This window comes from Tachypleus tridentatus, chromosome 10 (genome assembly GCF_004210375.1).
Source record: "Tachypleus tridentatus isolate NWPU-2018 chromosome 10, ASM421037v1, whole genome shotgun sequence".
In the NCBI taxonomy this organism is placed as follows: domain Eukaryota; kingdom Metazoa; phylum Arthropoda; class Merostomata; order Xiphosura; family Limulidae; genus Tachypleus; species Tachypleus tridentatus.
The window spans coordinates 16,814,004-16,825,511 of record NC_134834.1 but is presented as its reverse complement, the minus strand read 5'-3'; positions in this window follow the sequence as shown (position 1 = coordinate 16,825,511).

Here is an 11,508-nt window from a genome sequence, read left to right as displayed (position 1 = left end):
TCTTAAACACCTCAATCCAAACACTGTCAGTTCTCTTTACAATCCTAAACACGTCAATCCGAAATCTGTCAGTTCAATCTTAAACACCTGAATCCAAACACTGTCAGTTCTCTTTACAATCCTAAACACCTCAATCCAAACACTGTCAGTTCTCTTTACAATCTTAGACCTCTCATTCCAAACATTGTCAGTTCTCTTTCCAATCTTAAACACCTCAATCCGATTCCCCTTAACCATTATTAGTTTTTCCAAGAGAAAACAATTTAAGAGATCTTAACCTATTCTTGTACAACAACCCCTTCACCATAAGTGCCATTCTAGTAACTCTTCTCTTAACCTTTTCCAACAATTCAATGTCCTTCTTGAGGTAAGGAGCCCAAGACTCAACACAATATTTCAAATATCGTTTAACCAGTAATCTGTACAATGAAAGTATAACCTCTTTGGACTTGTATTCAATATTTCTGTAAACATAACTTCAAATCCTAATTCCCTACCACTCGCGACAGTACATTGCTTGGATGGCTTGAGATCAACCATTACACCAAGACCCCTTCCTTCCATAACATTAAGGTTGTTCTCACCAATAATTCAAACCCACATGTATTTCTTACTTTTGTTATAATTAAAACCAATTTTTCATTTGTTTGTCCAACTCACTAAATGATTTAAATTCCTTTATAAAGCAGCAATATCCTCCTCACAGCTAGCAACTTCAAATATCATAATATCATCTACAAATTTAAGTAATTTATAGACTGTTATTTCTTCTCTATCGTTGATGTAAATCAAAACGAGCAAAAGGTCCTAGGACTCAGCCCTGAGGTACCCGCTTATAGCACTAATCCAATCTGATTGACCTCCATTTGTAACAACCCTCTGCTTTCTTCCTTTTAGTCACTCTTCTGTCCAATTTCCTAACTTATTTCCCACCTCTACAGAAATATTTTTACAAGCCTTTCATGTGGCACCTTGTTAAATGCTTTATGAAATTCCACATACACCAAATCTACACCATACATAAGTAGTAACCGTTACAAAGAATGTCATAATATTTTGAGGCAAGATTTTCCCTCAGTGAAACAATGTTGACTATCCAATAAAATTCTACCATCTGTCAAATGACTTGGAAAAGCATCTTTTAAAAGAATTTTTAAAACTTTTCCCACAACTAAAGTAAGACTAATGGGTGTATTATTATTGGGATAATTTTTGTCATCTTCCTAGAAAAGAGGAGTTACAATATCTAATATTTAATCCTTTTACATCTGTTCACTCTTCAAGGACTTTCAAAACATTATAGCAAGTGGCTCACAGATCAAATCTTTAACCTTCTTTAGTACCCTAAGGAAAATATTATCTGTCCCAGAAGCCTTATCATACTTTAAACTTAATTAATGCGGTCGTCACGTTTGCCTTGTTTCCATCTATCAACTCTTCAAGATGAGAAATATTGTTTGAATTTTTATCAGGAAAACTGAAGAGAAAATTGAATTTAATAACCCAGTCATCTCATAATCATCAGATATTAGCCTTCCTTTATCGCCCTCCAGTGGCTCATCGGTATTCCTGCGGACTTACAATGCTAAAAACTGGGTTTTGATACCTGTGGTAGGCAGAACACAGATAGCCCATTGTGTAGCTTTGTGTTTCATCTAAAACAACAAACAACAACAACGTTCCTTTATTATCCCTAAAGGGTTTTATCCTTTATCATCCCTAAAGGGTTTTACCCCGAGTCTAATCCTAAATGTATATAAAGAAATCCTTACTGCAACTTTTTTTTTATATTTTCACCAACTTTCCTGATGCATAATTTCTGATGTCCTAATTTCTTGTTTCACCAATCTTTTGAGATGCATACTTTCTGATGTCCTAATTTCTTGTTTCACCAACCCTTTGAGATGCATACTTTCTGATGTCCTAATTTCTTGTTTCACCAACCTTTTGAGATGCATACTTTTTGATGTCCAAATTTCTTGTTTCACCAACTTTCCTGATGCATACATTTTGATGTCCTAATTTCTTGTTTCACCAACTTTCCTGATGCATACTTTCTGATGTTCTAATTTCTTGTTTCACCAACCTTTTGAGATGCATACTTTCTGATGTCCTAATTTCTTGTTTCACCAACCTTTTGAGATGCATACTTTTTGATGTCCTAATTTCTTGTTTCACCAACCTTTTGAGATGCATACTTTCTGATGTCCTAATTTCTTGTTTCACCAACTTTCCTGATGCATACTTTCTGACGTCCTAATTTCTTGTTTCACCAACTTTCCTGATGCATACTTTCCGATGTCCTAATTTCTTGTTTCACCAACTTTCCTGATGCATACCTTTTGATGTCCTAATTTCTTGTTTCACCAACTTTCCTGATGCATACTTTCTGATGTTCTAATTTCTTGTTTCACCAACCTTTTGAGATGCATACTTTCTGATGTCCTAATTTCTTGTTTCACCAACCTTTTGAGATGCATACTTTTTGATGTCCTAATTTCTTGTTTCACCAACCTTTTGAGATGCATACTTTCTGATGTCCTATTTTCTTGTTTCACCAACTTTCCTGATGCATACTTTCTGATGTCCTAATTTCTTGTTTCACCAACTTTCCTGATGCATACTTTCTGATGTCCTAATTTCTTGTTTCACCAACTTTCCTGATGCATACCTTTTGATGTCCTAATTTCTTGTTTCACCAGCTTTCCTGATGCATACTTTCTGATGTCCTAATTTCTTGTTTCACCAACTTTCCTGATGCATACTTTCTGATGTCCTAATTTCTTGTTTCACCAACTTTCCTGATGCATACTTTCTGATGTCCTAATTTCTTGTTTCACCAACTTTCCTGATGCATACTTTTTAATGTCCTAATTTTTTATATTTATCATGCATTTTTTTAAATCTGTTGCTTTACCCTTTGATAGCCAACCTGGGTTTACTTGTAGCCACCCTTTTGTTTCTATAAAGAATATCTTTATCTTGAATATTTAAAACAACTCATCCAGAAAAACAAATTATTTTCATCTAGATGTTACATACTCTACTGTCCCCCCCGTTGTCACTTTTATCTGAAACAATTTTTTTGTTGTTGTTGTTTTTGAAGTAAGCACAAACCTACACAATGGGCTCTGTGTGCTCTGCTCACCGCGGGTATCGAAAACCGGTTTTTAGTGTTGTAAGTCCGCAGACATACCGCTGAGCCACTGGGGAGCGAGTAATTAAGCACTATAACACTACTTAATGGGCTATCTCTGCTCTGCCCACCAAGGGTATAGCGGTGTAAGTTTGCAGGGATGCTTGTTTGTTTGTTTGTTTTGAATTTCGCACAAATTTCGCTATCTGTGCTAGCCGTTCCTAATTTAGCAGTGTAAGACTAGAGGGAAGGCAGCTAGTCATCACCACCCACCGCCAACTCTTGGGCTACTCTTTTACCAACGAATAGTGGGATTGACCGTCACATTATAACGCCCCCACGGCTGAAAGGGCGAGCATGTTTGGCGCGACCGGGATTCGAACCCGCGACCCTGAAAGAAATTTCTGGACCCTTACAAGACATTTAATTTTACACACATCTCAATACAAACATTTAGTCCAAAAGTGTGAAGTTCGTCTCATCTACTTAAAATTATAAAGTTTCACGTTTAAGTGTTTTTTTTAAATCTGTTAATCTATTTATTTACCCTTATTGTAAACTATTAAAAACCTTATGAACATTGAATCCACTCGTATTACTGTATTCTTTAAATATTATGAAGTGCTTTGACGTCAAACAGTAATCCACAGATTGGCACGTAATCACGGAACAAGTAAAATTTACTTTATTACATCACAATCCACGTCTACGTAAAAAAATAGTTAGTTTTGAAACACTTTTCCGTAGCAACGGCCCCCCGCTGGTACAGCGGTATGTCTCCGGATTTACAACGCTAAAATCAGGGGTTCGATTCCCCTCGGTGGGCTGAGCAGATAGTCCTTTGTGGCTTTGCTATACGAAAAACACACACACACCCGTAGCAATGACCGGCTCATCTGAGACTCGTTACTATAGAAATACATTTATTTTGTCTCACTATAGACCTAGAACAACTCACTTTTGATCTATGGTTATGCAGCAATAATCGATCCATCCTCAAATAGAAATACATTTCTCTGGTCTCAACCTTAGATTCTCAGCTTTCTTCCGCTAGGAGTCTCTGGCGGTATTTCTGGAACAACTTCTCCCAGCTCTTCTAACTGTTGCCACAACTTCTTTAAACTATTATTTCTGTCTTTGCAAACGTTTCGCTGCATGCCGTTGATTTAGTTTGTTTGTTTTTTAAGTTCGCGCAAAGCTACACGAGGGAAATCTGCGCTAGCCGTCCTAATGTGGCGAAGTAAGACTAGATGGGAAGGCAACCAGTCATGACCACTCCACTGTCAACTCTTGGGCTACTCTTTTACCAACGAATAGTGGGATTGACCGTCACATTATAACGCCCCCACGGCTGAAAGAGCGAGCATGTTTGGTGTGATGGGGATTCGAACCCACGACCCTCATATTACGAGTCGAGTGCCTTAACCACCTGGCCATGCCGGAGCCCCGTTGATTTAGCTACTAACGGTAACAATTGAACTATACCTTTATTGCTGGCTAGATTTATTTATAAAATCACAATAAACCAGATCACTAAACAGTCTAAAAGTCTGTATGATGCTAATTCATCTGTTAACAATTTATATTTACAGTAAAGTCTGGCATGGCCAGGTAATTAAGGCACTCGACTCCTGCGGCCCGGCATGGCCAAGCGCGTTAAGGCGTGCGACTCGTAATCCAAGGGTTCGTGGTTCAAATCCGCGTCGCATCAAACACTCTCGCCCTTTCAGTCGTGGGGGCGTTATAATGTTGCGATCAATCCCACTATTCGTTGGTAAAAGAGTATCCCAAGAGTTGGCGGTGGATGGTGATGACTAGCTGCCTTCCTTCTAGTTTTACACTGCTGAATTAGGGACGGCTAGCGTAGATAGTCTTCGAGTAGTTTTGCGAGAAATCCAACAAAAACAAATTAACTCAACTGCTGAAACGAAGTCTATAATAATAAAAATTAAAACAGGATTAATTTCATTTCTATTAACCATGCCTGACATGTCGGGCTCTTTTCTCTTTTCTGGGACTCTCTTGTAGAGTTCATAAAGTGTAGAACCACGTGTTTCGTTCGATCATTACATAGTAATCTTGCTTTATACTTTCCGACTACAAAAATCGTTGTTTTTTTCCTTGCACGTGAGGAACTAAGTTGCAGACTGAATACATTGTGAGGTAATTGTTAGGTTTGAAGTGTTCTTTTCTTTTGTTTATCCCTCTGAAGCTGTTTCGTTGAGGAAGTTTTATTGGACACGAAGTAATACGTCATTCTGTACAGAAACTCAACGTGTTGTAATAAAAAAAAACTTCTTTATTCAAAATTTCTACTGTATAACAAAAAAAAAAAAAGACAGAAAGAGCTGATAAGGTTCGGCTGCTTTCAAGTACAAAGCTGAACAATTCATGGTCTTGAATCTTACCAGCACAAGTCTTGAAATTTGCAACTGATTTTGTCACGGAGTATTAAGAAAGGGTAATAAAATGTATTTTGGAGTCTTGACCCGTGAGGTCATTTTACCGAACATCTGAATTTACACTGTAAAATACAACTATTATAGATATACATTATATAGAACAAGAAATACATGTATCTCAAAGTGTAGTTCAGTTGTTATTACTTTGCAAGTATTTAAAGATTGTAATTAATTATGTGTGTTTTCTTATAGCAAAGCCACATCAGGCTATCTGCTGAGCCCACCGAGGGGAATCGAACTTCTGATTTTAGGGTTGTAAATCCGTGGGCTTACAGCTGTACAAGCGGTGGGGGTTATTAATTGTGACTGTTTGTTTAGAATTAAGCACAAAGCTACACAATGGGCTATCTGTGCTATGCCCACCACAGGTATTGAAACCCGGTTTTTAGCAGTGTGAGTCCGGAGGTATACCGCTGTGCGACTAAGGGGCTAATTATAATTGTCATAAGACACTAGTGCTAAGCCTATTATGTGCTACTAGGGGGAAAATTATAATTGTCATAAGACACTAGTGCTAACCTATTATGTGTTACTAGGGTAATAATTATAATTGTCATAAGACACTAGTGCGAAGCCTATTATATTTTTAGACACTACATTTTTTTTCTATCTATGTTGTAAAATTTTTCACACCATAATAATTGTTGTTGTAACATATTGTTTATATAAACAGTGTTCCAACACTGTGTTTGTGACATTCCTTCTGGCCTGATGAGCTTTGGATTAGGCGAAATGCGTCGCAGTTGTGAATAAATATTTGTTTGTGTGTATCGAATTTCACGCAAAACTACATGAGGGCTATCGGTGTTAGTTTAGCAGTGTAAGACTAGAGGTAAGGCAGCTAGTCATCGTCACCCACCGCCAACTCTTGGGCTACTCTTCTACCAACTAATTGTGGGATTGGCAGTAACATTATAACGCCCCCACGGCTGAAAGGACGAGCATGTTTGGTGTTACGGGGATTTGTACCCCGACTCTCAGATTACGAAAGCCATTGTCAAGCAATCCACTTACTGTATCGCATTAAACAATGTTATATTTTTGTTATATCTTCTAGTATATATAAGTGATCAAGTGAGTTTGAGTAGAATCACACATTTTCCATAAAATATACATAGTTTTTTGTTCTAGAGCAAACCACATTGGATTATCTCTTATGGTTATCGAACCCCGAATCTTAGCGTTGTAAACCCGTAGACTTACCGATGTCCCGCCAGGGTAACAATGTACACAAAAAACACGCAGTAGTAATTACTGGTATTAATTGCAACTTTGATAGTAACCAACAAAATCCATAAACGATTTGGTATATAAGTAATATAGACAACATTGTTTAAAAAGGTAGTAGAGCCCAATGATCCTATATGTGGTTCTAGACGTAAATTACGTCGTTTTTGTTTGCCAAATTTTCTATGGCAGAAGAGAAAAAGTGAAAAATTCATGTTTCTTTGGTGTGTTTTTTTGCTACTAAAGGGCTGTCTGCGCTAACCGTTCATAATTTTTAAGTTGTAGATGATAGAGGGAAGGAAAACACGTACCGCCAACTCTTTGGCTGTTCTAATGGAATAGAGGAATTTGACTGTCTCACCTATCACGTACTCACAGATCAAAGTGCAGAACGGGATTTGTTCTGAGTAACAGTAATGGGACGCAAACCACGAAACCTTGGATTCACAGTTAGATACTCTAACCACTGGGTCACGGTGCGTCGTGTGCTTTGAAACTAAAATTCAAAATAAAACATTTAAACTAAGATGATTACGTGAACAGACGGTTTCTCGCCACCATCATAGTTTGTTTCATCACGTGCAGTATAAGTTTAAACGTCTTAAAATATCCGTATCCCTGATCACCACGGTCCTAGGTGTATGCCAGTGGTCATTTGTTAAGTTTGTTCATCTTGACGATACTTTGTGCACACAACTGAATTTTAAATGACCAGGTCAGAGACGCTGTATACCTCGGGCATGGTCCATCTTAACTTTGATCTTCACACGAAAAGGAGAGCAACCAGTTGGCAGTGTTCACTGACTAATTAAAAACTGGCAGTTTTCTAATGAAAATTAATTATTAAAACTGATCATCAGGGTGACCGAAGACTAAGCTGTCTTCCTCTATTTGAAGTTAGCTCAGGAAGCAGGGGCTAGGCTTTTATAGATTCATTGAATTTATTATTACAGTGCTGTTATAGAATTAATAAACTAATGTTATGAGGTGAGGGTGGTCCACAGGGGTGTTACAGAGTTAATAAACTAATGTAATGAGGTGTTGTGGTTCACAGGGTGTTACAGAGCTAATAAACTATTGTAATGATGTGAGTGTGGTTCACAGGGGTGTTACAGAGCTAATAAACTAATGTAATGAGGTGAGGGTGGTTCACAGAGGTGTTACAGAGCTAATAAACTAATGTAATGAGGTGAGGGTGGTTCACAGAGGTGTTACAGAGCTAATAAATTAATGTAATCAGGTGTTGTGGTTTACAAGGGTGTTACGAAGTTAATACACTTATTTATAGAGGTGAGGGGGTTCACAGAGTTAATAAACTAATGTAATGAAGTGAGTGTGGTTCACAGGGGTGTTACAGAGCTAATAAACTAATGTAATGAGGTGAGGGTGGTTCACAGAGGTGTTACAGAGCTAATAAATTAATGTAATCAGGTGTTGTGGTTTACAAGGGTGTTACGAAGTTAATACACTTATTTATAGAGGTGAGGGGGTTCACAGAGTTAATAAACTAATGTAATGAAGTGAGTGTGGTTCACAGGGTGTTACAGAGCTAATAAACTAATGTAATGAGGTGTTGTGGTCCACAGGGGTGTTACAGAGCTAATAAACCAATGTAATGAGGGGTTGTGGTCCACAGGGGTTACAGAGCTAATAAACCAATGTAATGAGATGTTGTGGTCCACAGGGGTGTTACAGAGCTAATAAACTATTGTAATGAGGTGTTGTGGTCCACAGGGGTGTTACAGAGCTAATAAACTAATGTAATGAAGTGAGGGTGGTTCACAGGGGCGTTACAAAGTTAATAAACTAATGTAATGAGGTGAGGGTGGTCCACAGGGGTGTTACAAAGTTAATAAACTAATGTAATGAGGTGAGGGTGGTCCACAGGGTGTTACAGAGCTAATAAACCAATGTAATGAAGTGAGTGTGGTTCACAGGGTGTTACAGAGTTAATAAACTAATGTAATGAAGTGAGTGTGGTTCACAGGGTATTACAGAGTTAATAAACTAATGTAATGAGGTGAGGGTGGTCTCACAGGGTGTTACAGAATTAATAAACCAATGTAATGAGGTGAGGGTGGTTCACAGGGGTGTTACATAGTTAATAAACTAATGTAATGAGGTAAGGGTGGTTCACAGGGGTGTTACAGAGTTAATAAACTAATGTAATAAGGTGAGGGGGGTCCACAGGGGTGTTACAGAGCTAATAAACTAATGTAATGAGGTGAGGGTGGTTCACAGAGGTGTTACAGAGCTAATAAACTAATGTAATGAGGTGAGGGTGGTTCACAGAGGTGTTACAGAGCTAATAAATTAATGTAATCAGGTGTTGTGGTTTACAAGGGTGTTACGAAGTTAATACACTTATTTATAGAGGTGAGGGGGTTCACAGAGTTAATAAACTAATGTAATGAAGTGAGTGTGGTTCACAGGGGTGTTACAGAGCTAATAAACTAATGTAATGAGGTGAGGGTGGTTCACAGAGGTGTTACAGAGCTAATAAATTAATGTAATCAGGTGTTGTGGTTTACAAGGGTGTTACAAAGTTAATACACTTATTTATAGAGGTGAGGGGGTTCACAGAGTTAATAAACTAATGTAATGAGGTGAGGGTGGTTTACAGGGGTGTCACAGAGTTAATAAACTAATGTAGTCAGGTGAGGGTGGTTTACAGGGGTGTCACAAAGTTAATAAACTAATGTAATGAGGTAAGGTAGTTCACAAGGGTGTCACAGAGTTAATAAACTAATGTAATGAGGTGAGGGTGGTTTACAGGGGTGTCACAGAGTTAATAAACTAATATAATCAGGTGAGGGAAATTTCTGATCACACAGATATTATGACTTGTATGAAATACACTTCACGCGGAGTTGAGGACAACGAAGTGGCCACTGTTTGAAGCAGCTACTTTTTAACGGAAAAGCGGTACTGACTGTTCTTCTTATTATACACAATTGAAGACCAAAGTTTTTTTTTTTATAACGATAACTTTCCGTCTTAAAAACGAAAGCGTAAAAAATATTTTAATGATTAACATGCGAACATTTCAGTATTTCCAGCACGTGTGGAAACAAATGGAATATTTCCGTCGCTTGTCCCATCTTTTGGGATATAAAATATTCGTCGTTCGTAACGTTAGAAGTGACTTGAATTTTACTTTGAAAATCTAATTTCATACGCTTGGACTGCGTTTCTAACGGTTGTAATTACATTACGTGATAAAACTCTTGATTAAATCGTTTATGTCTAACACCACGGTCGTCTGACAATAATAACTTGAATTTTAAAATCTTGCGTACCAGTCAAGAAACATTCGTCGTTAATAACGTAAGTCACGTGCTTTTTGTAGAGCGTATTTATTTTTCTTCGACGCTAAACGTCAATGTTCACTTGCGCAGTAACCGTAACAGTCAATGTCATATTCGCGCTCGTGGTCGGTGTTCACTTCTGACGTAAACGAATGGTTCACGTGATGAGTAAATCGAAAGCCATTCACATATCTCCAAATTAGTGTTAGTTACTCTGGCTACCACGAGAGAGCGTTGTAAAACGAGGAAATCGTAAATAGTATCACATGCTGGATATTAGTAAACTTTTTTAACTTTGATTTCAGGATCTATTACACACTTTTTCTTTAAATAATTTTTAAAACGTCAAAGTTCCGTCTTTATGTCAGTAACTGCTTATAAAGGAGAGTAGAAAGGAAACATATCTTACGGTAAAAAATTAAGTTTTGTAAATTACTAACATAACGGTAGTAATTAGGGACAACTTAATGATCAGACCAACTAATGTTTAATATTCACTTGTTACAGTGTTTGATAGTAGCACCATCTGGTGACATTTCATTTTCATCGGTATTATCCGAATGAACGATTTTTATGCAAGTTGTTGATTAACTAATTACGTCTTGACTCTAAGATATATGTAAACAATGCCGTGACCAGTCCCATCTTGGCTTTGCAGGACCATATTTAAGTCATGCTACACCCAGCTTCTTCTGAAATTTTCCATCATCTTATTGTGTGTTTCGTCATCCTGTCGTAACAATAGGCAGGTCTTATGTTTATTTGAAGATAAGTACAAAGCTGCAGAATGAACAAGCTGTGCTCTACCTAAGGCGGGTATCGAAACCTGGTTTCTAGTGATGTAAGTTCACAGACATGCCTTTACAGGACGATTTGTTAGTTTTTGAATTTCGCGCAAAGCTACTTGAGGGCTATCTGCGCTAGCCGTCCCTAATTTAGCAGTGTACGACTAGACGGAAGGCAGCTAGCTAGTCATCACCACCCACCGCCAACTCTTGGGCTACTCTTTTACCAACGAATAGTAGGATTGACCGTCACATTATAACTCCCCCACGGCTGAAAGGGCGAGCATGTTTGGTGCGATCGGGATTCGAACCTGCGACTCTAAAATTACGAGTCGAACGAATTAACCACCTGGCCTCCAGAGGTGAAATACCGCTCTGGATCCATGGGCAACTTTCCCAAATGCTCCGAGCTTTAGGGTCATCTGGAAGAAAGAAATTGTCTTAAATGATACTAAAATCATTTTGTAGATATTCAATGCTAAACTTTGAAGAGTTGAGCTAGAAAAATATACTTCGCATTTCAAGAAATTATACTAACAAATCCCCGTTAGTAATATCATCATGATATATATATATATATTTTTTTACTT